Genomic DNA, 22993 nt, shown 5'->3' with positions numbered 1-22993 from the left:
TGACCAAGTGGGGTGATCCGGGCTGCAGCTTAACCATCCAGCTGGGCTGGCCAGGGGCAGACATCAGGCCTGCCAGGGAAAGGTGGGTGCGGCAGTGACTTCACAAAGGCCTTTGGCAGGAACTCAGCCTACTGGGCAAAGATGATGAGGCATCTGTGACCTCATAGAGCTCCCTTGCCAACAGCCGGGCAGGACAGGGATGCGGGGCAGGGGGAACCTCGGAGAGCCCTGTAGCCTTGCTGCAGCAAGCCTCCAGCTCGCGGTCTCTCGCTGAGGACCAAGAGACAGATGCTGTAGAGGAGATTCTGTGCGTGTGTTTTTCATTTCGATGTGGATTTGTTTCAAAGACATTGTCATCTGTGTAGAAGGTAAGGAAAAAATAGGCTCTAAGTACAAGATAGGGGACTCTATCCTAGCAGATTCAAAGGCATCACCACCCTCCTAGTGAAAAAGTTTTTGCTAATATCAAAGCCTTCCACACTGCAACTTGAGATCATTGCTCCTTGTTCTGTCATCTACCAGCTCTAAGATTTCATGACAATCAATCTTTCATTAGGACAATAATTCAAAAATACAAATACAAAAAACTTTGAGTGAAATCAATCCGTCCTGATCTTTAGTGTCTGGGAGTGTGGGTCTCAGGGACCAGACTGAGACCCTCATGGGCTAGTAACACCCAGGAAGCCAGTCAAATAATTCCAGTTCTCTTAGCATCCAAGCCTCCCTAATCCAAGGAACACCTGAGAGCTGCGGGAGACAGAGGGGGGCTGAGACTGTCTAACTCATGACTGAAAATACAGAGAGGTGTTATTGGCTTTGGTTGAGGGACAAGTAACAAATCTGTTGGAATTCTTACCCCAAACAACAATCGCCCATTGTCCCTTAGAGCATGAGGTCCCTAACACGCCTGACTTGCTCAAATCTCTCTCCTGCTAGGACTGAGAGAATTTCCTCCATCCCCCATGATACCGAGGGAAAGAGAAAAGAAGTGACCTCTCTTTGGTCACACAGCAAGGTCATGCCAGAGCTAGAAAGAGAAGCATAAGAAACAAGTTGTATCCAAATGTTTTGCATTTCAAACGAACTGATTTCTTAAACAAAGGCAATTTGATGTGTGGTTAGTGAACTGAAATGATACAACCGTGGGGTCGGGACGGGGCCGGGGCCGGGACTGAGACCGGGACTGACACCGGTGCCACAGGGCCAGAGCTGCAACCGCAGGGCCGGAGCTGCAACCATGGGGCCGGGCCTGGGCTGGCACTGGTTCCGCGGCGCCGTCGCCACAACCGCGGGACCAGCGCCGTCGCCACAACCGCGGGACCAGCGCCGTCGCCACAACCGCGGGACCAGCGCCGTCGCCACAACCGCGGGACTTGGCCGGCACCGGCGCCAGAGCCGCAGCCGCAACCGTGGACCCAGGCCGGGAACGGCGCTGGTGCCGCGGAGCCACAACTGTGGCCCCGGGCTGGCACAGGCGTGGTGGAGCAGGAGCCGTGGGGCCAGGCCGGGACCAGCACCGGTGCCACGGGGGCTGGGCCAGAGGCGCGGGGCCGGGGCCAGGACCAGCACTAGCGTTGCGGGGGCCAGGCTGGAGCCGTGGGGCCAAAGCTGGGGACCCTCAGCTGGGGCCGGGACGGGACGGGGCTAGATCTTCAATGTAGGATCAGGATTTTGGTTTGAATTGATTTTTTTTTTAAAGTGCTAAGCAGATGCTACACTGTAAGAAGAGGCAACAGAATCAAAAAAACGGAAAGATTGTTACTAAAACCAATGAAGAGCTGCAGAGAGTGGAGACCCGGCAAAGCAAACACATGAATCCTGTGAGTAACTAACCTGAAAGCAAATGGGGAAGAAAATCTCATCTGGGTAATTGTGGCTCTTGGGACAAAAATTGGGTTCCTGGTACGTAGCTGGCTGAGATCATCCCTTTTCCCTGGGATTCAAATGTCATTCTCTGGGTGGTGTCCTTATTTTATTCCTAGGAAAAGGATCCTCAAAGGAGGTGTAAGGATCCGGGACTCTAATGTCTGCCAGAAGCTTCAGCCACCTTCACAGGCAGGGGCGGCTCTAGACCCCAGCGCGCCAAGCAGGCGCGTGGGGCGGCCGTTTCCCGGGGGGGGCGGCATTTGGCTCCGGTGGAGCTGCCGCCGGCATGCCAGCGGCAGGTCCACCGGAGCCCGGGACGAGCGGACCTGCTGCAGGCATGACTGCGGCGGGTCCCCTCGTCCCGCGGCTCGGTTGAGCTCCGCAGGCATGACTGCGGCAGGTCCGCTCGTCCCGGGCTCCGGTGGACCTGCCGCAGGCATGCCGGCAGAAGCTCAACCGGAGCCGTGGGAAGAGGGGACCCGCCGCGGGACCGGGGAAGGGCGACGCAGCGCTCCGCGCTGCTTGGGGCAGCCTACTTTCTAGAGCCGCCCCTGTTCACAGGTAGAAGTCACTGGCTTTCCTACAATGCCACTAGTGCTCTTCCTGCTCTCCAGGTCTGCTCCCTCCAGCAGGACAGAGACACCCCTTAACTCCCCGAGTCCTGATTTCCTGCCATTCAGAGGGCTGAGGGTTTGCATTGCCCCCACCCCAACCATCAGAGACTTTTCCTATGGGAATCTCCCTAGAGCAGGGGAGAAATCTGTTCTTCCATTAGAACCAGTCTGCTCAGTAAATCCACCCACACTGACCTCATCTCAGCTGCTTTGTTTATCCGAGATTAGTGGTATCTTTGGAAAACCAAGCAGTACTTGGTCCTGCTAGTGAAGGCAGGGGGCTGGACTCGATGACCTTTCAAGGTCCCTTCCAGTTCCAGTTCTAGGAGATTGGTATATCTCCAATTAATTATAATTATAATTATAACCCTTAGCGTGTCAGGGTGTGAGGTGGAGCAGGGGATGCAGGAGCACCAGCAGATTCCCCTGAAGAATACCACCCTGTCTTTCTCTGGTCAGGTTAGAGCTCACCATCCATTGCGGAGGTGAAGACCGGATGAGAGCTGCTGGATTGACCTTGATGTGCCATGTCCTTGTGTGGATGAAGGACCTACATCTCAGGGGTGGCCAGCAGCAGATGTAACACGTGTGTCCAGGAATGGGCTAAATAACGTACCTTGAGAGGCAAGTAAAATCATGGCCACATGTAGACATCACAGGAATTGGTGGGGATTGACCTAGGGTCCTTCAGCACAAGCCCCTCTCACTCACTGTCAACAAATCCAGCTCCACTCACTAGACCACACCCCATTGCAGAGCCCCAGATCCCAGGAGCCCTGATTCTCAGACCCAGGCCTCACATCACAAGGCCAAACCTCCTCCCATTCTGGGTGCTATAAAAGGGACCATTGGCAAAACCACTTTTAAACCCCTCAGGGCAGGAGCAGGGTCTACCCTGCTACAAGCGCACACTAGTGACACTGACCAGATAAATAATGGAGACATCACACACGCACACACAACCAAACCCTTTGTCATGAAGACTGTTCTCCTCAATAAAGCAAGCTATAAACATTAGGAAATGCACAGAGGACTAAAAGGCTGCAAAGTGAAGCACTCTCAAGTTAGGAAATACCAGAATGAGCATTGCCTGTGCAACGTTAACTCTGCAAGAAATGAGGCAGGGATCCTACAGGCAACAGACTCCTTCAGTACGCAGCCCCAGAGCAGAAAACCCTGTGCACTGAATGAGGAAGGGGTCCCATGGGAAAAAACGTAACCTTTCCATCCTGTTTAAAAGCCTTGACTTTGTATTTCCTAATGATTTGATTGATGAAAGCAAACGTAAGTAAGGTTAAATGAAGGGGTTTTGTTTGTTAATTTCCTTTGGTTTTTTTGTAATAGAAAGAAAATCTTTTATCTCTGTGCTGTGTAACGGGGTGACCCCCTCCCCCTGCTCCAGCCTGGAAGGGGTTGGAAAAGCCCTGCAGAGGGCTGGGGCTGAGGAAGGGAGCAAAGCCCTGGCTGATTGGCGGAAGTAGCTGCAGCTGGGGCATCCAGAGCCATCTCTAAACCTACTGTGTCACCATCCTTTATCCTTTAGTTAGCTAGTCAGGGAGAGTGTTTGTTTGGGAGACCCCCCTGCTCCCTGAATTGTGTCCTCAAGCCAGGGGGTCAGGGGGTTGCGGATTTTATTACCCCCTACTGCCTATAAATCTGCGGAGGGACTTACCACCCTATCCCACATGTGAGTCACTTGGGCAGCACTGAGCCCACCCAGCCACATTGCTAACAGCTGAACAGACGATATTGTGGTCACAGGTCATCAAGGGCCCCTACAAAGTACGTGTGCCAACAGGACCCGAATTTTATATTTGCTTTATCAGGTCAGGTGCTTGGGGAAATTCATGTGTATTATCAGCATGGGCACCGATGACCCTTAGGGTATGTCTACACTACCAGAGTAGTTCGATTTAACTTAGGTCGAATTTGTGGATTCAACCTTATGAAGTCGAATTTGTGTATCCACACTAAGGACACTAATTCGACTTTGTGAGTCCACACTAACGGGGCCAGCGTCGACATTGTAAGCGGTGCATTCTGGGCAGCTATCCCACAGTTCCCGCAGTCCCCGCTGCCCATTGTAATTCTGGGGCGAGCCCCCAATGCTTGCTGGGGGAAAAATGTGTCAAGGGTGGTTTTGGGTAACTGTCGTCATTCAACCGTCACTCCCGCCCTCCCTCCCTGAAAGCGCCAGCGGGACCTCTGTTCGCGCACTTTTCTGGTCAGTGACAGCGCGGACGCCACAGCACTGCGAGCATGGAGCCCGCTGCGATCATCGCTGCACTTATGGCCGTTGTCAACTCCTCGCACCTTATCGTCCACTTCTTCCACAGTCAGCTGCTGAGAAATCGGGTGAGGAGGTTCCGGCAGCGCGGTGAGGACATGAAGTGTGAGAGTGGCACAGACCTCTCACAAAGCACGGGATCCCGCGCCGCGGAGATCATGGTGGCAATGGGTCATGTTCATGCTATGGGACGGCGATTCTGGGCCCGGGAAACAAGCACGGACTGGTGGGACCGCATAGTGCTGCAGGTCTGGGATGAATCACAGTGGCTGCGAAACTTCAGGATGCATAAGGGCACTTTCCTTGAACTGTGTGACTTGCTGGCCCCTGCCCTGAAGCGCCAGGACACCCGGATGCGAGCAGCCCTGAGTGTGCAGAAGCGAGTGGCCATAGCCCTCTGGAAACTTGCAACGCCAGACAGCTACCAGTCAGTAGCGAACCACTTTGGCGTGGGCAAATCTACCGTGGGGGTTGCTGTGATGCAAGTAGCCCACGCAATCGTTGACCTACTGATCTCAAAGGTAGTGACCCTGGGAAACGTCCAGGTCGTCATAGATGGCTTCGCCGCGATGGGATTCCCAAACTGCGGTGGGGCTATAGATGGCACTCACATCCCCATCCTGGGACCGGCACACCAGGCCAGCCAGTATATTAACCGAAAGGGCTACTTTTCAATGGTGCTGCAAGCACTGGTGGACCATAGGGGACGTTTTACCAACATCTACGTCGGGTGGCCGGGCAAGGTTCATGACGCGCGTGTTTTCAGGAACTCTTGTCTGTTTAGACGCCTGCAGGAAGGTAGTTTCTTCCCGGACCACAAAATAACGGTTGGGGATGTGCAGATGCCTACAGTGATCCTCGGGGACCCAGCCTACCCGCTAATGCCCTGGCTCATGAAGCCCTATACAGGCGCCCTGGACAGTGACAAGGAGCTCTTCAACTACCGGCTGAGCAAGTGCAGAATGGTGGTGGAGTGTGCTTTCGGACGTCTCAAGGGGAGATGGAGGAGCTTACTGACTCGCTCGGATCTCAGCGAAACCAATATCCCCATTGTTATTGCAGCTTGCTGTGTGCTCCACAATCTCTGTGAGAGCAAGGGGGAGATCTTTATGGCGGGATGGGAGGTTGAGGCAAATCGCCTGGCTGCTGATTACGCTCAGCCAGACACCCGTGCGATTAGAAGAGCCCAGCAGGAAGCGCTGTGCATCCGGGAGGCTTTGAAAGCTAGGTTCCTCAGAGAGCAGGGTAACCTATGACAGTCCAGTCTCTTTACAGAGAAGCTGAACCTGCCCCTGTTTCAGTTACTATTGACTTTTTTCAGCGGTTACATACCCCGTTCACCATGTTTCCCCGCTTCCAACAGACGTTTAAAAATAAAGTTATTGGAACATTTTTAATTAACAAAGTTTTCTTTACTAACGAATTCGCGTTAAAGGGTTCAAACAGGGACGCAGACTGTGGTGGGTACGGTGTGCAGTGATGTACAGACCGCTTCTACACTCGAGGACTGACAGGCTCCTGCTCCTACAGTGGTCTCTGGGGGGAGGACGGTTACAGGAGGGTGTGCAGGAAGGGGTGGGTTTGCAGGAAGGGGTGAGGGGTGTGTGGGAAGGGTGAGTAGGTGTAGGGGGATGATGGCTCTGGCTGGGGCTCAGGGCATCGGAGAGGTTCATGGCTAGGGTGGAAGGGCATGGTAAGGGCAGCCTGCCTTGCCATTTGTGGATGCCAGGCACTCGGACCCTGGGGCAGCATACGCCTCCCAGACTGACCTGGGGCAGCAGACACCTCCCAGACTGACCTGGGTGCCTAGTGACTGCACTCTGTGTGTGACCTGCTGTTGATCCTGCCCCCATGTCTGTACCCTGGTAATGGTGGCTGTCCTATGCAATTAACAAACCCCTCCCCCCCTTCACACAAAGTCTTCTGCAAAGAAACATGACGGAAACAGTAATGAATAGCAAACTATTTTTAATACTCAACTACACAGTTGGGGGATGAAACTGGGATTTTGGATAGGGTGAGCCAGGAAGGGAAGCAATTCTCATACTTTAGGGAATGAGAGCTGTTTGGTACATGAGCACTCTGCTGGGGTGGAGTGACAGTTTTCACGGCCCCTAGCGCCCCTCCTTCTTGTGATTTTGGGTGAGGGGGGGACAGGACTTTGTGGCGGGGGAGGGCGGTTGCAGATACAGTTCAGGGGGGCTCTCTGCTCCTGCCTGCAGTCCTGCAGAACATCTACAAGGCGCTGGAGCGTGTCCGTTTGCTCCCTCATTAGCCCAAGCAGCGTTTGAGTCGCCTGCTGGTCTTCCTGCCGCCACCTGTCCTCCCGTTTGCTGTGTGAGCGCTGCTGCTGAGAGAGGGTCTCCCTCCACTGGCTCTGCTGGGCCGCCTCGGCTCTGGAGCAGGCCATCAGTTCAGCGAACATCTCATCCCGAGTCTTTTTCTTTCGCCGCCTAATCTGCGCCAGCCTCTGTGAGGGGGATGCTGGGGCAGTTCGGGAAAGAGCCGCAGCTGTGTGATGGGAAAAAGGAAGTGATTTCCTTGCAAAGATACATGTTTGCGAACACTGAACACAGTCTACTCAGTTTCTGTGAACAAGACCATACAGGGCACCTATCTCATGTGCTCTCAGGACAAGTTCGAATTTTCGGCATTCGCTTTCATTGGAGATCGGACAAGCGGGGCAGGACAGCAGAATCCGTGTAGCAGCCAGGCCTGGTAAGCCGTAAACTTTAGGTTGCTTAACAGTTAATGGATAGCAGTGCCCTCCTGCTGCAGGCAATCTGGAAAGCATAAAGTCTGATCCTGTTCCAGCCCCTCGCGGCTGTCCCCGGGAAAGATCCCTGTATGCTTTCCCTCTGCAGCCTCCACCACGTGGCTGTTAAACGACGGTCATTGTTATGCAAAGGAAAAGTCAAGAATTCACAATAGTAACATTACAGTAATTCCCCTAATTAGATGCAGCAGTCGCCGAGCGAGATCACCCTGAGGCGGGTCACCAGGAGAAACAGAGAGCGCATGCTGCGTGAATCCCTGCACAGACCAGGGCCCTATGCTGCCATGCTGGTCGAGGCAATGCTCCCACTGTACCTCAGGATGGCCTGGCGCGGAAGAGTGTGCTTCCACGGAGCACCCAATAAGGCACCTCTCCCCAGGAACCTCCTGCGGAGGCTTTTCGAGTACCTCTCCGAGAGCTTCGTGGAACTGTCCCAAGAGGATTTCTGTTCGATCCCTATATGTATTGACCTTCTTTTCATATAGTTTTTATTCCTGTTTTTAAAAAAATAAATGTTTACATGTTTATAGCACTTACCGACTGATCCTTCCCCTGATTCAGAGTCCGGGTTAACGGCCGGGGAGGGTTGGTAGGGGATCTCTGTGAGGGTGATGAAGAGATCCTGGCTGTCGGGGAAATCAGTATTGTAAGCGCTGTCGCCTGCCTCGTCCTCCACAAACCCTTCCTCATCTTCCCCATCGGCGAACATCGCAGAGAAACTGCCCCTCGACACTATCCCATCCTCAGAGTCCACGGTCACTGGTGGGGCAGTGGTGGCAGACCCACCGAGAATGGCATGCAGTGCCTCGTAGAAGCGGCATGTCTGGGGCTGGGCTCCGGAGCGTCCGTTTGCCGCTTTGATTTTTTGGTAGCCTTGTCTCAGGTCCTTGATTTTCACGCGGCACTGCGTTGCATCCCGGCTGTATCCTCTGAGTGCCATGGCTTTGGAGACCTTCTCGTAGGTCTTTGCATTCCGTTTTTTGGAGCGCAGCTCCGAAAGCACAGACTCCTCGCCCCACACACCGATCAGATCCAAGACTTCCCGGTCAGTCCATGCTGGGGCCCTCTTTCTACTCTGAGATTGCATGGACCCCTCTGCTGGAGAGCTCTGCATCGTTGCCGGTGCTGCTGAGCTCGCCCCGATGTCCAACCAGGAACTGAGATTCAAAATGGCCAGACAGGAAAAGGAATTCAAATTTTCCCGGGGCTTTTCCTGTATGGCTGATCAGAACATCTGAGCTCGGACTGCTGTCCAGAGCGTCAACAGAGTGGTGCACTGTGGGATAGCTCCCGGAGCTACTAAGGTCGATTTCCGTCCACACATAGGCTAACTCGACATAGCCATGTCGAATTTTGCGCTACTCCCCTCGTCGGGGTGGAGTACCGAATTCGAACTAAAGAGCCCTCTAGGTCGAACTAATTAGCTTCCTGGTGTGGACGGGTGCACAGTTAAATCGAATTAACGCTGCTAAATTCGACATAAACTCCTAGTGTAGACCAGGCCTTAGAATTGTGTTTTAACCGGTTACATTATATTTACCTCCTGTTTAATATAATTACTGTGTTGAATTGTGTGTGTGTGTGTGTGTTGGGAGCCTCCAAATATCTGGCAGGTAAGTGGGGGTTACACTGGTATTAGAATTTCCCTCCTAAGCTGCCCTGATGACCCTGCCAGGAAGGGGCACAGGGTGTGGAGGCACCGCCAAATAAATTCATATGGGAAGAAAATAAGGAAGAGTTTTACCCTGCTGAGCTGGAGGCAGGACCCAGAAGAACCCAGGCCTGTCCACCAAAACCTATAAGGAGATTACCTCCTTTAGAGCTAACCTGGTGGGTGGAGGGCACTGTGATGCTGTGGAATGTGGAAGACACTTTACTATAGTGTCGATACCAGTATTATAAAATTGTGATGAATTGTGCTAGATATGCCATGTGAGGTATCTGTGAAAATGTTATGCTTTGCCAAGTATGATAATCTTATTTATATGTTTGTATCACCTTTGTAGTGTGAGTTATAGATATGTAGGGCAGAAAAGGTGGGGGAGTTGCGTTGTATGTAAGAGAGCAGTATGACTGCTCAGAGCTCCAGTATGAAGCTGCAGAAAAACCTGAGAGTCTCTGGATTAAGTTTAGAAGTGTGTGCAACAAGGGTGATGTTGTGGTGGGAGTCTGCTATAGACCACCAGACCAGGGGGATGAGGTGGCTGAGGCTTTCTTCCGGCAACTAACAGAAGTTACTAGATCACAGGCCCTGGTTTTCATGGGGGACTTCAATCACCCCAATATCTGCTGGGAGAGCAATACAGCGTGTAGGAGACAATTTTCTGGTGGAAGTGCTGGAGGAACCAACTAGGGGCAGAGCTCTTCTTTACCTGCTACTCTCAAACAGGGAAGAATTAGTAGGGGAAGCAAAAGTGGATGGGAACCTGGGAGGCAGTGACCATGAGATGGTCAAGTTCAGGATCCAGACACAAGGAAGAGAGAAGAATCCAGGAGAGCTGGCTGTGTTTTAAAGAATCCTTATTGAGATTGCAGGAACAAACCATCCCAATCTGTAGAAAGAACAGTAACTATGGCAGGCGACCAGCTTGGCTTAACCGTGAAATCCTTGCTGATCTTACACACAAAAAAGAAGCTTACAAGAAGTGGAAGCTTGGATAAATGAGCAGGGAGGAGTATAAAAATATAGCTCAGGCATGCAAGAGTGAAATCAGGAAGGCCAAATCACCCTTGGAGTTGCAGCTAGCAAGGGATGTTAATAGTAACAAGAATGGTGGTTTCTTCAGGTATGTTAGAATCATGTAATATCAGGGTTGGGAGGGACCTCAGGAGGTCATCTAGTCCAACCCCCTGTTCAAAGCAGGATCAAACCCAACTAAATCATCCCAGCCAGGGATTTGTCAAGCCTGACCTTAAAAACCTCTAAGGAAGGAGATTCCACCACCTCCCTAGGTAACCCATTCCAGTGCTTCACCACCCTCCTAGTAAAAAAGATTTTTCCTAATATTCAACCTAAACCTCTCCTAAACTTGAGACCATTACTCCTTGTTCTGTCATCTGGTACCACTGAGAACAGTCTAGATCCATCCTCTTTGGAACCCCCTTTCAGGTAGTTGAAAGCAGCTATCAAATCCCTCCTCATTCTTCTCTTCTGCAGACTAAATAATCCCAGTTCCCTCAGCCTTTCCTCATAAGTCATATGCTCCAGCCCCCTAATCATTTTTGTTGCCCTCCGCCAGACTCTTTCCAATTTTTCCACATCCTCCTTGTAGCGTGGGGCCCAAAACTGGACACAGTACTCCAGATGAGGCCTCACCAATGCCGAATAGAGGGGAACAATCACATCCCTTGATTTGCTGGCTATGCTCTTACTTATACAGCCCAAAATGCCGTTCGACTTCTTGGCAACAAGGGCACACTGTTGACTCCATATCCAGCTTCTCGTCCTCTGTAATCCACTGTAGGTACTTTTCTGCAGGCTGCCTAGCCATTCGGTCCCTAGTCTGTAGCAGTGCATGGGATTCTTCCGTCCTAGGTGCCGGACTCTGCACGTGTCCTTGTTGAGGGTGCAATCCATGCCATCCTCCAGATAATTAATGAAGACACTAAACAAAACCAGCCCCAGGACCGACCCTTGGGGCACTCCGCTTGATACCGGGTGCCAACTAGACATGAAGCCATTGATCACTACCCACTGAGCTACCCTCAGCAAGTTTGCAGATGACACGAAACTGGGAGGAGTGGTAGATACACTGGAGGGTAGGGATAGGATACAGAGGGACCTAAACAAATTAGAGGATTGGGCCAAAAGAAACCTACTCCTTATCTCTGAAGTGACTTTTCTACAAGCTGAAGCTCTGAACAAAGGACTGAATGACTCATCCAAGCTGTGGATGTTCCAGAGGGACTTTCAAGCCAGCAAACTCACCAATACTGCTAAGAACTTGATCTCTGGACCTTGAAGTTTCGGTATGTATCTGAGCGCTTTATCATTTAACAACTCTCTTCTTTCTTTTTTCCTTATAATAAACCTTTAGTTTTAGACATTAAAGGATTGGCTGGCAGCTTTTTTTTTTTTTTGTAAGATCCAACCTAATACTGACCTGGCAGTGTGGCTGACCCTTTGGGGTCAGCAAAATATTTTGTATAGCGAGCAGAGTTTTTAAATGACTTCTCACTGTACTGGACCTAGGTGCTGATTGGGAGCCAGACAACTGAAATGCAATGTGATTTCTTTTTTCAGATTCTCAATAACCAGTATGGGGGATGAGAAGCACAGTTTATTACTGGTTGGTGAGTTTAACCTGTGTTAACCACCAGTTTTGCTCTCCCTTTTGCAGCCTGCCCTAACTTTGGCAGTTTCAGTGAGGGCTGTCCTAGGCAACTGCAATACAATAATCCCTAGCACTTCTAGGGTGGTGTTGGCTCCATTTTATTGATGGAGATAAACGCACAATGAGAGGAAAATGACTGATTTTCTGTGGAAGCAGCAAAAATGGGAACAGAATCCAGGCGTTCTTGCTCCTGGCCCCCTGTTCTAATCAATAACAATTCTTTCCTAAAACTTTTTGTGGGTCACACTGGCAAAACCCAGCAACCGACCTCCCTGCACTGGGTAAGGTCGCTGAAGGAGTGGAGAGCATTTGGGGTGAGGGGTTCAGTGTTTGTAGACCAGCCTCTAGTCCCAACCTGGCTCTGGGAGGACAGGCTTGTTTTTCTGCAGCTATAGCCAGCAGGGGAGTGCCTAGCAAATCCTACACCAGCGTTGGCTCACCTTGCACCTTCAAAGCACTGACTCCAGAACCACTCTCCTTTTCAGTCGGGGTAAATGGAACCAAATCTGTTCCAGAGCAGGGTTAGGAAGGGGGATTGGGGCAGCCCCACAGGGACCACACACACCCAGGGGATGCTACAGGAGGGAAGGGGTTATTCTGCTTAGCCAGAGTAAAGGTACAAACTCCCTTCCTGTACTGGATACCCACGTCAGAGACAGCAGCAGAAGGAACAGGAACCCACGGCTGCGTCTGTATCTCACATAGGTTGGTCTACATTGTTTATGGCTCAGGTCTAGATGAAATTATTGTAAAGACTCTCAGTAGTTATCAGTGGTTCACTCTTACACTGGGAAAACATTGCTAGTGGGGTCCTACAAGGGTCAGTCCTGGCTCTGACAGTTTTCACTGTTTTCATTAATGATTTAGATGCTGCAGTGGAGAATAGACTTAGAAATGCTGCAGGCATCACCAAGCTGGGAAGGGGTGCTAGCAGTTTTGAGGACAGGATTAGAATTCAAAACAACCTTGACAAATTGGAGAATTGGTCTGAAACCATCTTTGTTGAATGTATCTTGATTAGTGCAAATATTTCAGCCAGGAGGACAAAATGAAATGCATTAAACGGCCTAAGTACTGATATTACAGAAAAGGAGCTGGGGTTACATTGGACCACAAACTGAGTATGCATCAACAGTGTAATGCTATTGTGAAAAAGGCAAATATTCTGCAGTGTATTAACAAAGGTGTTGTATGTCTTAGGCCTGGTCTACACTAGGACTTTAATTCGAATTTAGCAGCGTTAATTCAAATTAACCGTGCACCCGTCCACAACAGGAAGCCATTTAGTTCGACCTAGAGGGCTCTTAGTTCAAATTCGGTACTCCACCCCAACGAGGGGAGTAGCGCTAAATTTGACATGGCTATGTCGAATTAGGCTAGGTGTGGATGCAAATCGAACTTACTAGCTCCGGGAGCTATCCCACAGTGCACCACTCTGTTGACGCTCTGGATAGCAGTCCAAGCTTGGATTCTCTGACCAGCCACACAGGAAACGACCCGGGAAAATTTGAATTCCTTTTCCTGTCTGGGCACTTTGAATCTCATGTCCTGGTTGGACATCGGGGCGAGCTCAGCAGCACCTGCAACGATGCAGAGCTCTCCAGCAGAGGAGTCCATGCAATCCCAGAATAGAAAGAGGTCCCCAGCATGGACAGACCGTGAAGTCCTGGATCTGATCGCTGTGTGGGGCCATGAGTCTGTGCTTTCGGAGCTGCGCTCCAACAAACGGAATGCAAAGACCTACGAGAAGGTCTCCAAAGCCATGGCACTCAGAGGATACAGCCGGGATACAACGCAGTGCCGCGTGAAAATCAAGGACCTGAGACAAGGCTACCAAAAAGTCAAAGCGGCAAACGGACGCTCTGGAGCACAGCCCCAGACCTGCCGCTTCTACGAGGCACTGCATGCCATTCTCGGTGGGTCTGCCACCACTGCCCCACCAGTGACCGTGGACTCTGAGTATGGGATAGTGTCGAGGGGCAGTTCCTCGGCGATGTTCGCCGATGGGGAAGATGAGGAAGGGTTTGTGGAGGACGACGCAGGCGACAGCGCTTACAATACCGCTTTCCCCGACAGCCAGGATCTCTTCATCACCCTCACAGAGATCCCCTACCAACGCTCCCCGGCCGTTAACCCGGACTCAGAATCAGGGGAAGGATCAGTCGGTAAGTGCTATAAACATAAAACATTTATTTTTTAAAAAACAGGAATAAAAAATATGTAAAAACTATATAAAAACTTTTGCTTAAAAAACTATATAAAGAGAAGGTCCACACAGATAGGGATGGAACAGAAATCCTCCTGGGACAGTTCCACGAAGCTCTCGGAGAGCAGCTTGAAAAGTCTCCGCAGGAGGTTCCTGGGGAGAGGTGCCTTATTGGGTGCTCCATGGAAGCACACTCTTCCGCGCCAGGCCATCCTAATGTACAGCGGAATCATTGCCTCCACCAGCATTGCAGCGTACGGTCCTGGTCTGTGCAGGGATTCGAGCAGCATCCTCTCTCTCTCTCTCCGAGTGACCCGCCTCAGGCTAATCTCGTTCGGTGACTGCTGCATCTAATTAGGGCAATTAGTGTACTGTTACTATTGTGAATGCTTGACTTTTACTTTGCATAGCAATGACCTTCGCTTAACAGCCACGTGTTGGAGGCCACAGAGGAAAAGCATACAGTGATCTTTCCCGGGGACAGCCGCGAGGGGCTGGAACAGGGTCAGACTTTATGCTTTACAGATTGCCTTCAGCGGGAGGGCACAGCTATCCATTAACTGTTAAGCAGCCTATAGTGTTGTGCTTACCAGGCCTGGCTGCTACACGGATTCAGCTGTACCGCCCCGCTTGTCCGATCTCCTGTGCAAGACCGCAGCCAATGAAAGCGTATTCCGAAATCTCGAACTTGTCCTGAGAGCTTGTGAGACTAGGTGCCCTGTATGGTCTTGTTCACAGAAACTGACTAGACTGTGTTCAGTGTTCGCAAACATGTATCTTTGCAAGGAAATCACTTCCTTTTTCCCATCACACAGCTGCGGCTCTTTCCCGAACTGCCCTGGCATCCCCCTCACAGAGGCTGGCGCAGATTAGGCGGCGAAAGAAAAAGACTCGGGACGAGATGTTCGCTGAACTGATGGCCTGCTCCAGAGCCGAGGTGGCCCAGCAGAGCCAGTGGAGGGAGACCCTCTCTCAGCAGCAGCGCTCACACAGCGAACGGGAGGACAGGTGGCGGCAGGAAGACCAGCAGGCGACTCAAACACTGCTTGGGCTAATGAGGGAGCAAACGGACACGCTCCAGCGCCTTGTAGATGTTCTGCAGGACCGCAGGCAGGAGCAGAGAGCCCCCCTGAACTGTATCTGCAACCGCCTTCCCCCGCCACAAAGTCCTGTCCCCCCCTCACCAAAAATCACAAGAAGGAGGGGCGCTAGGGGCCGTGAAAACTGTCACTCCACCCCAGCAGAGAGCTCATGTACCAAACAGCTCTCATTCCCTAAAGTATGAGAAGTGCTTCCCTTCCTGGATCACCCAGTCCCAAATCCAAGTTTCATCCCCCCACTGTGTAGTTGAGTATTAAAAGTAGTTTGTTGTTATTCACTGTTTCCGTCACATTTTCCTTGTCAGAAGACTTTGTGTGAAGGGTGGGGGAGGGGTTTTTTAATTGCATAGGACAGCCTCCATTACCAGGGTACAGACTTGGGGGCAGGATCAACAGCAGGACACACACAGACCACAGTCACTAGGCACTAGGGTCATTCTGGGATGTGAATGCTGCCCCGGGTCAGTCTGTGAGGTGTATGCTGCCCCAGGGTCCTAGCGCCTGACATCCACAAATGGCAAGGCAGGCTGCCCTTACCCTGCCCTTCCCCCCTAGCCACGAGCCTCTCCGATGCCCTGAGCCCCAGCAAGAGCCCTCATCCACGGACACATACTCACCCTTCCCACACACCCCTCACCCCTTCCTATGCCCCAACCCCCAGTCCAGAGTCTATGGTGCATCCAAACTCCGTCCCAAAGACGGCACCCCTCACCCCTTCCTGCAAACCCACCCCTTCCTGCACACCCACCTGCAACCATCCTCCCCCCAGAGACCGCTGTAGGAGCAGGAGCCTGTCATTCCTCTAGTGTAGAAGCGGTCTGGACATCAGTGCACACCGTACCCACCACAGTCCGCGTCCATGTTTCAACCCTTGAACAGGAATTCATAATTAAAGAAAACTTTATTAATAATCAGTGTTCCATTAAAGTTATTTTAAAACGTGTGTTGGAAGGGGGGAAACCTGGAGAACGGGGTATGTAACCGCAGATCGAAGTCAACAGTCACTGAAATAGGCTCAGGTTCAGCTTCTCTGTAAATCAACTGGAGAGTCATAGGTTACCCTGCTCTCCGAGGAACCTATCTTTCAAAGCCTCCCGGATGCACAGCGCTTCCCGCTGGGATCTTCTATCGGCACGGCTGTCTGGCTGAGCGTAATCAGCAGCCAGGCGATTGGCCTCAACCTCCCATCCAGCCATAAAGGTCTCCCCCTTGCTCTCACAGAGATTGTGGAGCACACAGCAAGCAGCAATAACAACGGGGGTATTTTTTTCGCTGAGGTCCGAGCGAGTCAGTAAGCTCCTCCATCTCCCCTTGAGACGTCCGAAAGCACACTCCACCACCATTCTGCACTTGCTCAGCCGGTAGTTGAAGAGTTCCTTCTCACTGTCCAAGGCGCCTGTATAGGGCTTCATGAGCCAGGGCATTAGCGGGTAGGCTGGGTCCCCGAGGATCACTGTAGGCATCTGCACATCCCCAACCGTTATTTTGTGGTCCGGGAAGAAACTACCTGCCTGGAGGCGTTTAAACAGACCAGAGTTCCTGAACACACGCGCGTCATGAACCTTGCCTGGCCACCCCACGTAGATGTTGGTAAAACGTCCCCTATGGTCCACCAGTGCTTGCAGCACCATAGAAAAGTAGCCCTTTCGGTTAATGTACTCGCTGGCCTGGTGGGCCAGTCCCAGGATAGGGATGTGAGTGCCATCTATAGCCCCACCGCAGTTTGGGAATCCCATCGCGCCGAAGCCATCTATGACGACCTGGACATTTCCCAGGGTCACTACCTTTGAGAACAGTTGCTCAACGATTGCGTGGGCTACTTGAATCACAGCAAGCCCTACGGTAGATTTGCCCACGCCAAAGTGGTTCGCTACTGACTGGTAGCTGTCTGGCGTTGCAAGTTTCCAGAGGGCTATGGCCACTCGCTTCTGCACACTCAGGGCTGCTCGCATCCGGGTGTCCTGGCGCTTCAGGGCAGGGCACAGCAAGTCACAGAGTTCAAGGAAAGTGCCCTTACGCATCCTGAAGTTCCGCAGCCACTGTGATTCATCCCAGACCTGCAGCACTATGCGGTCCCACCAGTCCGTGCTTGTTTCCCGGGCCCAGAATCGCCGTTCCACACCATGAACTTGACCCATTGCCACCATGATCTCCGCTGCGCGGCGTACCCTGCTTTGTGAGAGGTCTGCGCCACTCTCACACTTCATGTCCTCACCGCGCTGCCGGAGCCTCCTCACCCAATTTCTCAGCAGCTGACTGTGGAAGAGGTGGACGATAAGGTGCGAGGAGTTGACAACGGCCATAAGTGCAGCGATGATCGCAGCGGGCTCCATGCTCGCAGTGCTGTGGCGTCCGAGTTGTAACCGACCAGAGAAGGGCGTGAACAGACTTCCCGCCGGCGCTTTCAAGGAGAGAGGGCGGGAGTGACGGTTGAATGACGACAGTTACCCAAAACCACCCTCGACACATTTTTCCCCCCAGCATGCATTGGGGGGAAATCCCAGGATTCCAATGGGCAGCGGGGAGTGCGGGAACTGTGGGATAGCTTCCCACAGTGCACCGCTTCCAAAGTTGACACTGGCCCCGTTACTGTGGACTCACACAGTCGAACTAGTGTATTTAGTGTGGATACACAACTTTGACTTCATAAGGTCGATTCCACAAATTCGAATTAAGTTGATTCGAAATAGTCTTGTAGTGTAGACGTACCCTTAGAGAGCTTATTCCTTCACCCTCCCACTTCCCTGGTCTTTCTCGCATGAACAGAGAGCAACAATACCCAACGTCCAAGGTGCAAACAATTCGATGTTTATTGGGATGAACGTCCAGCAAGCTTAAATCCAAGTTCCTTTTTCCTTATTTTCGAATCCCAACTTACTTCCTCTTTGCCCCTAATTTATATAGCATTAGTCTCAGCTGTACCTTAACCAATCATTTTACTGAAATGTATCTAACCAATCCTAACATACTGTAACATGATTAGCTAACCAATTATATCCCACCACCTTAGTTTACACCCAGCAAAATTAATTCTACACAGCCAGAAACAATCACAGAACCAGACAGAGACCATGCAGATTAACAATAGCAAAGTGGGAACTATAATAACAAAACAATTCAGAAGTGAGGATTTCACAACTACATCTATAAAGACATAAGAGTTTCCCAGCTGTATCTACTAATAAGTGAGTTCTTACCAAACAGAAAGCTGTCAAACTAAATTTCCTTTTACATCTTCTAGGCTCTTCCCTTTATCTGGAGGTGATAGATTGGATCACCTTCCTAACAGCCCCCGATTGCCTTATTTCAATATGACTAGTTTGGAATGTGAGGGCGTGATCATATACTTCCCAGTTTATGGCTGCTCACACTGCTTAGCCAAAGGCCTTAGCTTAAGAACAAGGCCTCAGACTGTCACAGTGAGAGAAGGCCCTTACACAGATTCTTTTATACCTCTGTAACCCTTCTGCCCTTCTGAGTTGGCAGCAACAAGGGCCGGGTTCAGTATCCAGGGGTTCCGTGTCAATAACACAATGCAAAACCGGCTCAAACCCCCACCCAGTGGCCTGGGACAATTACATACCACCCCCCTGGGCGCCTCTAGGAGGCAATACTTCACCTCTCGCAAGCACAGAGTCTGAGTGTAGCAAAATCCTTTTAATAAAGGGGGGAAACAATGTGGCATCATATTGGGGAAACACCACAAACAGGATTCATAACACAAACCATGAACAAAAGACCCACCAAGTAAGTTTGGCAATGTCCTTTTCCCCTCAGGGTCTGAAGTCCAATCACCCCAAAGTCCAACAACCCAAAAGTCTCTGTCCCTGGTCAGTGCCGCCCCAGAGTTCAAACGTTTATCTGCAGAGTTTTACCCCCCCCAGCCTGGGTGGAAATGTGTGTGTGGGGGGGCACACAGGGTGTTAAGGGACACTTTACATGGGCCGGGGCTGACTGCTCCGCCTCTCTGTGGAGTTCTGCTGCAGCCTTCACCACAACCGGCTCCACTCCACTCACTCTGTGCCACTCCTCCAGCCGACCCATGAGACGCTCCAGCCATCCCCACAAACCGCTCCACTCTGCTCACTGTTCCGTGGGCGGCTCCAACTGTGCTGCAAACTGCTCCGCTCTGCCAGCCGCTTAGCAATAGATCTTCAGGCTCCCCCACTAGTTAACACAGCACTCAGTGATCTCAGCTCAGTAAGTTTAGCTCTTTTAGTGATTTCAGCTTGTAGTAGGGGAGTCCCAGTGCTGGTGCACCATTGGCCCAAAGTGAATTCAGCTCAGCAGCCTCTAGATGGACGCCTAATGGAATCAAAATTAGCTCTTCTCTTCAACAGTGGAGAGAGGCAGAGGTGCAATTAGTGTTCCAGGCCCTCAAAAGGGGCCCAGGCAGGCACACACCAGTCCCCAGCCTCTTTCAATTCACTGGGTTTTGGCACCCATGTCCCTTGTCTAGCAAGTGCTACTTAATTGATGGTGAAACTCTCTGTCATAAAGCAGTCTCATAGTTCCTCATTCACATAATCAGGGTGACAACACTTTATTCCTCCTGCCCCAATAACAGAGAAATTGGGGATCCCAGAGCTGTCAAAATAACCATCCCAGGCTGCCGTGGGCTATGCTAAGCGGTGTGGGTGTGCAAATGCAAACACCTGAAATTCCTTTCCACACTCCCTGAAATTCTTTCCACACTCCCCATAATTCACCACCAGATGTCAAGCTAGAGCTCATCCTGATTCTGCTTACACCTTATAACTAGCTAAATGATAAACATATACCTAAATTCTTAAAGTATAAGGCTTTACAGACAGGACTGAATATCTATATCCTAACTGTATGCAAGACACAAGGTTAAAAAATGGACATATTTATTCTTGAGAAATGAATACTGGGGGGGGAGGTCTTCATATAAGTTAGGTTAAGGGCTGTTAGGGACAGGATGGTGATCAACTGCTCTCCAGGTGCACTGAAGATAGGAGAAAGGGGAATCAGCTTACTTTGCAGTGAGGGAGATTTAGGTTAGATAGTAGGAAAAATGTTCTATAAGGATAGTTAATCTGTGCAACAGGCGCATGCTCTATCAGCTTCAACAGCCTGTGGGAGGAACTGCTCTTTAGTGTCTTGACCATATTTGCTGCTTGGGGTTTAAGCCGTAGGCTCCTCCACCGCCCCCTATCACAACTCTGAGCCCTCAGCATGCCTTCCTCTCTGTGACCTCGCCTCAGTGAGTCTATTTGGACTGGACCCCTGGAGAAGTCTTCACACCCAGAGGAAGCAATGCAACCTCCATCTCTGGACTGCAGTCAGAGCCACTAGATCCTTAGTCATTTGCTGTGCAGAGGAGGAGGAGAAGAGAGAGTAGATTAGCATCTCTCACAAGGCAGGTTTCAGCATAGTTAGTAGATACGGGGACTCTCCTCCAAAGGGAAGAATCATCACCTTACTCTTCCCTAGCAGTGAGATGGTTGCTGCACAGATCAGTCTACAGTGCAGCTGTCCTGGATTTCCATTATTCACATGCAAAAAACACCCCCCTGAGTGATGCAAGTTTCAGCGCTCTAAGTGACAGTGTAGTCGCAGCACCAATGCTGGGATCTGCACTCCCAGTGCCCCTTGTGAGAGTGGCTTTTTTAGAGCACCGGGAGAGCTCTCTCCTAGCAGTGGTGCCGCGATTACATGCTGGTGCCGTAGCAGTGCTTTAACGTTGCTAATGTAGACAAAGCCTAAGACTTTTGATACTGTCTCACATGACTGTCTCAAACTAGGGAAATACAGCCTAGATGGAGCTACTATAAGGTGGTTGCAGAACTGGTTGGAAAACCACTCCCAGAGAGTAGTTATCAGTGGTTCACAGTCAGGCTGGAAGGGCATAACGAGTGGGGTCCCACAGAGATCAGTTCTGGGTCCAGTTTGATTCAATATCTTCATCAATGATTTAGTTGATGGCATAGAGAGCACACTTATAACGTTTGTGGAGATACTAAGCAGGAAGGGGTTGCAAGTGCTTTGGAGGACAGGATTCTAATTCAAAATTATTTAAACAAACTGGAGAAAAGGTCTGAAGTAAATAGGATGAAATTCAATAAGGACAAATGCAAAGTGCTCCACTTAGGAAGGAACAATTAGCTGCACACATACAAAATGAAAAACGACTGCCTAGGAAGGAGTACTGTGGAAAGGGATCTCAGGGTCATAGTGTGTGGGAACTTGGCAGATAAGTATGTGAGAGCTGAAGTGTTTAGACTTCAAGGTCGAGGCTAGTTTTTATCTGCTGGTAGGCAGTAAATAGGATGATAAGTCAAACAGGTGTTAGGATGATAATTACCCTATGGGGTTACAGCTGCGGCTGTGTAAATTTTGTTAACCAATTAGCAACTGCTTGCTTGCCTGCTTCAAGAGTATAAAGATGTATGCTGGAGAGAAATAAAGAACCTTTTGCTGCCAATCAAACTGACTGAAGAACTTTGTTCATATACGCCTGCGATGCAACAAATGGTGACCCCGACGTGATTGAATGAGGATAGTGTTGGTGGCCTGAACTGAAAGGAGGAAAAGGAGGCGCACCTGAGTCTCAGTGTCGAGCGGCTAGGAGCCGCAGGGCGTCGAAAGAGGCGCACCTGTGCTCAGTGTCGAGCGGCGGCTGCAGGGCGTCCGAAGAGAAGGGCGCACCTGAGTTCAGTGTCGAGCGGCTAGGAGCCGCAGGGCGTCCGAAAAGAGGGGCGCACCTGAGCTCAGTGTCGAGTGGCAAGCCGCAGGGCGTCTGAAAAGGGAGGCACACCCCAGCCCAGAGGTGAGCAGCTAACATCAATTCAACATGGGAACCGCTGCATCAGCGGAAGAAAGGACGGTGCATGAATATCTGATGCGCATCGCGGAGCGGCAGGGAGAGAAGCTCCCCTCTAATACGTTATCCCGTCTGCTGCGGTGGGGACGGAGAAGGGGACTTTCTGTTCAACCAAGTACAATTTTTGATAAAACTGTTTGGGAGCGGCTAGGCTCCGAGCTTTGGAAGTCGGTGGCTCAGGGCGATAAGGAGGCCTTCTCCCTGAGTCCAGTATGGAATAAGGCGAAGGAGATAGTAGAAACTCTCGTGGCCGAGGCAGGAGTGCAGGTGGCCCTTTCTGAGCTTTGCCGCCCAACGCCCGGAATGCCTTCTGTGTTGCCGGTTGGAGCCAGAGAGTTTTTCGGTGGTGAGGACACGGTGATACCTTTGGCTTCCAACCCCTACCCTATGGATGATGTTGCCCCTGCTACGGCCCCGCTACCCTCCAATGTGGCTATCGGCCCCGACATGATTGATCCTGCTACGGTCCTGTTACCCCCCGATACACCCGAGCCTATGGAGACAGCCTTGCCGTATGCACCCCCTCCAAAGCCATGCCGTGTCCACGGGACCTGGGGGTGCCACGATTGCGGGGGAACGAAGGGGGCTCGGGTGGAACATGTGCCAAAGCCATATCCCGATTTGACTACGTTTACTCAGTTTACTCAGTCTGATGCCTTCTATAAGGAGATGGAGCGCCAGGGTCGACAGCTGCAGCATATATGTGACAAGTTGGACCAATTGGAAGGTTCTCCACCTGGATCCTCGCGATCGCATCTTCACAAGTGCTTTCATTCGACTCGCCCCCCCGCCCCGCCTGGCCCCGGGGACCCTCCAACTGGGGACCCTCCGGATCCGGTACAGCGCTGGCATGGGGTTTTAAGAGAAGCCATCCTTGAAGGTCTAACACCTGAGGCCTTTCCGGTGATTACGCCAGACCCTCAACACCCTAATCATAGACGGTGGGCCCCTTTGGACTGGAAG

General features: G+C 51.3%; 1 protein-coding gene across 4 annotated transcripts in view; it reads right to left on the bottom strand.

Moving 5' to 3' along the window:
- Positions 1 to 272: 272 nt before the first annotated feature.
- Positions 273 to 22993, bottom strand: part of LOC120405620 (major histocompatibility complex class I-related gene protein-like) — a 54395-nt gene continuing 31674 nt past the window's right edge. For 3 of the 4 annotated variants that reach the window (XR_005598724.1, XR_005598725.1, XM_039539274.1), the window contains exon 6: positions 19748 to 20517. The gene's annotated coding sequence lies outside the window, so the exon portion shown is untranslated. Of the gene's footprint in view, positions 358 to 19747; positions 20518 to 22993 lie in introns of those variants that run through there. The other variant, XM_039539275.1, reaches the window with a different exon arrangement.

The sequence above is a fragment of the Mauremys reevesii genome, linkage group 5 (assembly GCF_016161935.1).
Source record: "Mauremys reevesii isolate NIE-2019 linkage group 5, ASM1616193v1, whole genome shotgun sequence".
Taxonomy (NCBI): domain Eukaryota; kingdom Metazoa; phylum Chordata; order Testudines; family Geoemydidae; genus Mauremys; species Mauremys reevesii.
Note: the sequence above shows the minus strand (reverse complement) of the source record. Positions and strands in the feature narration are given on the sequence as shown.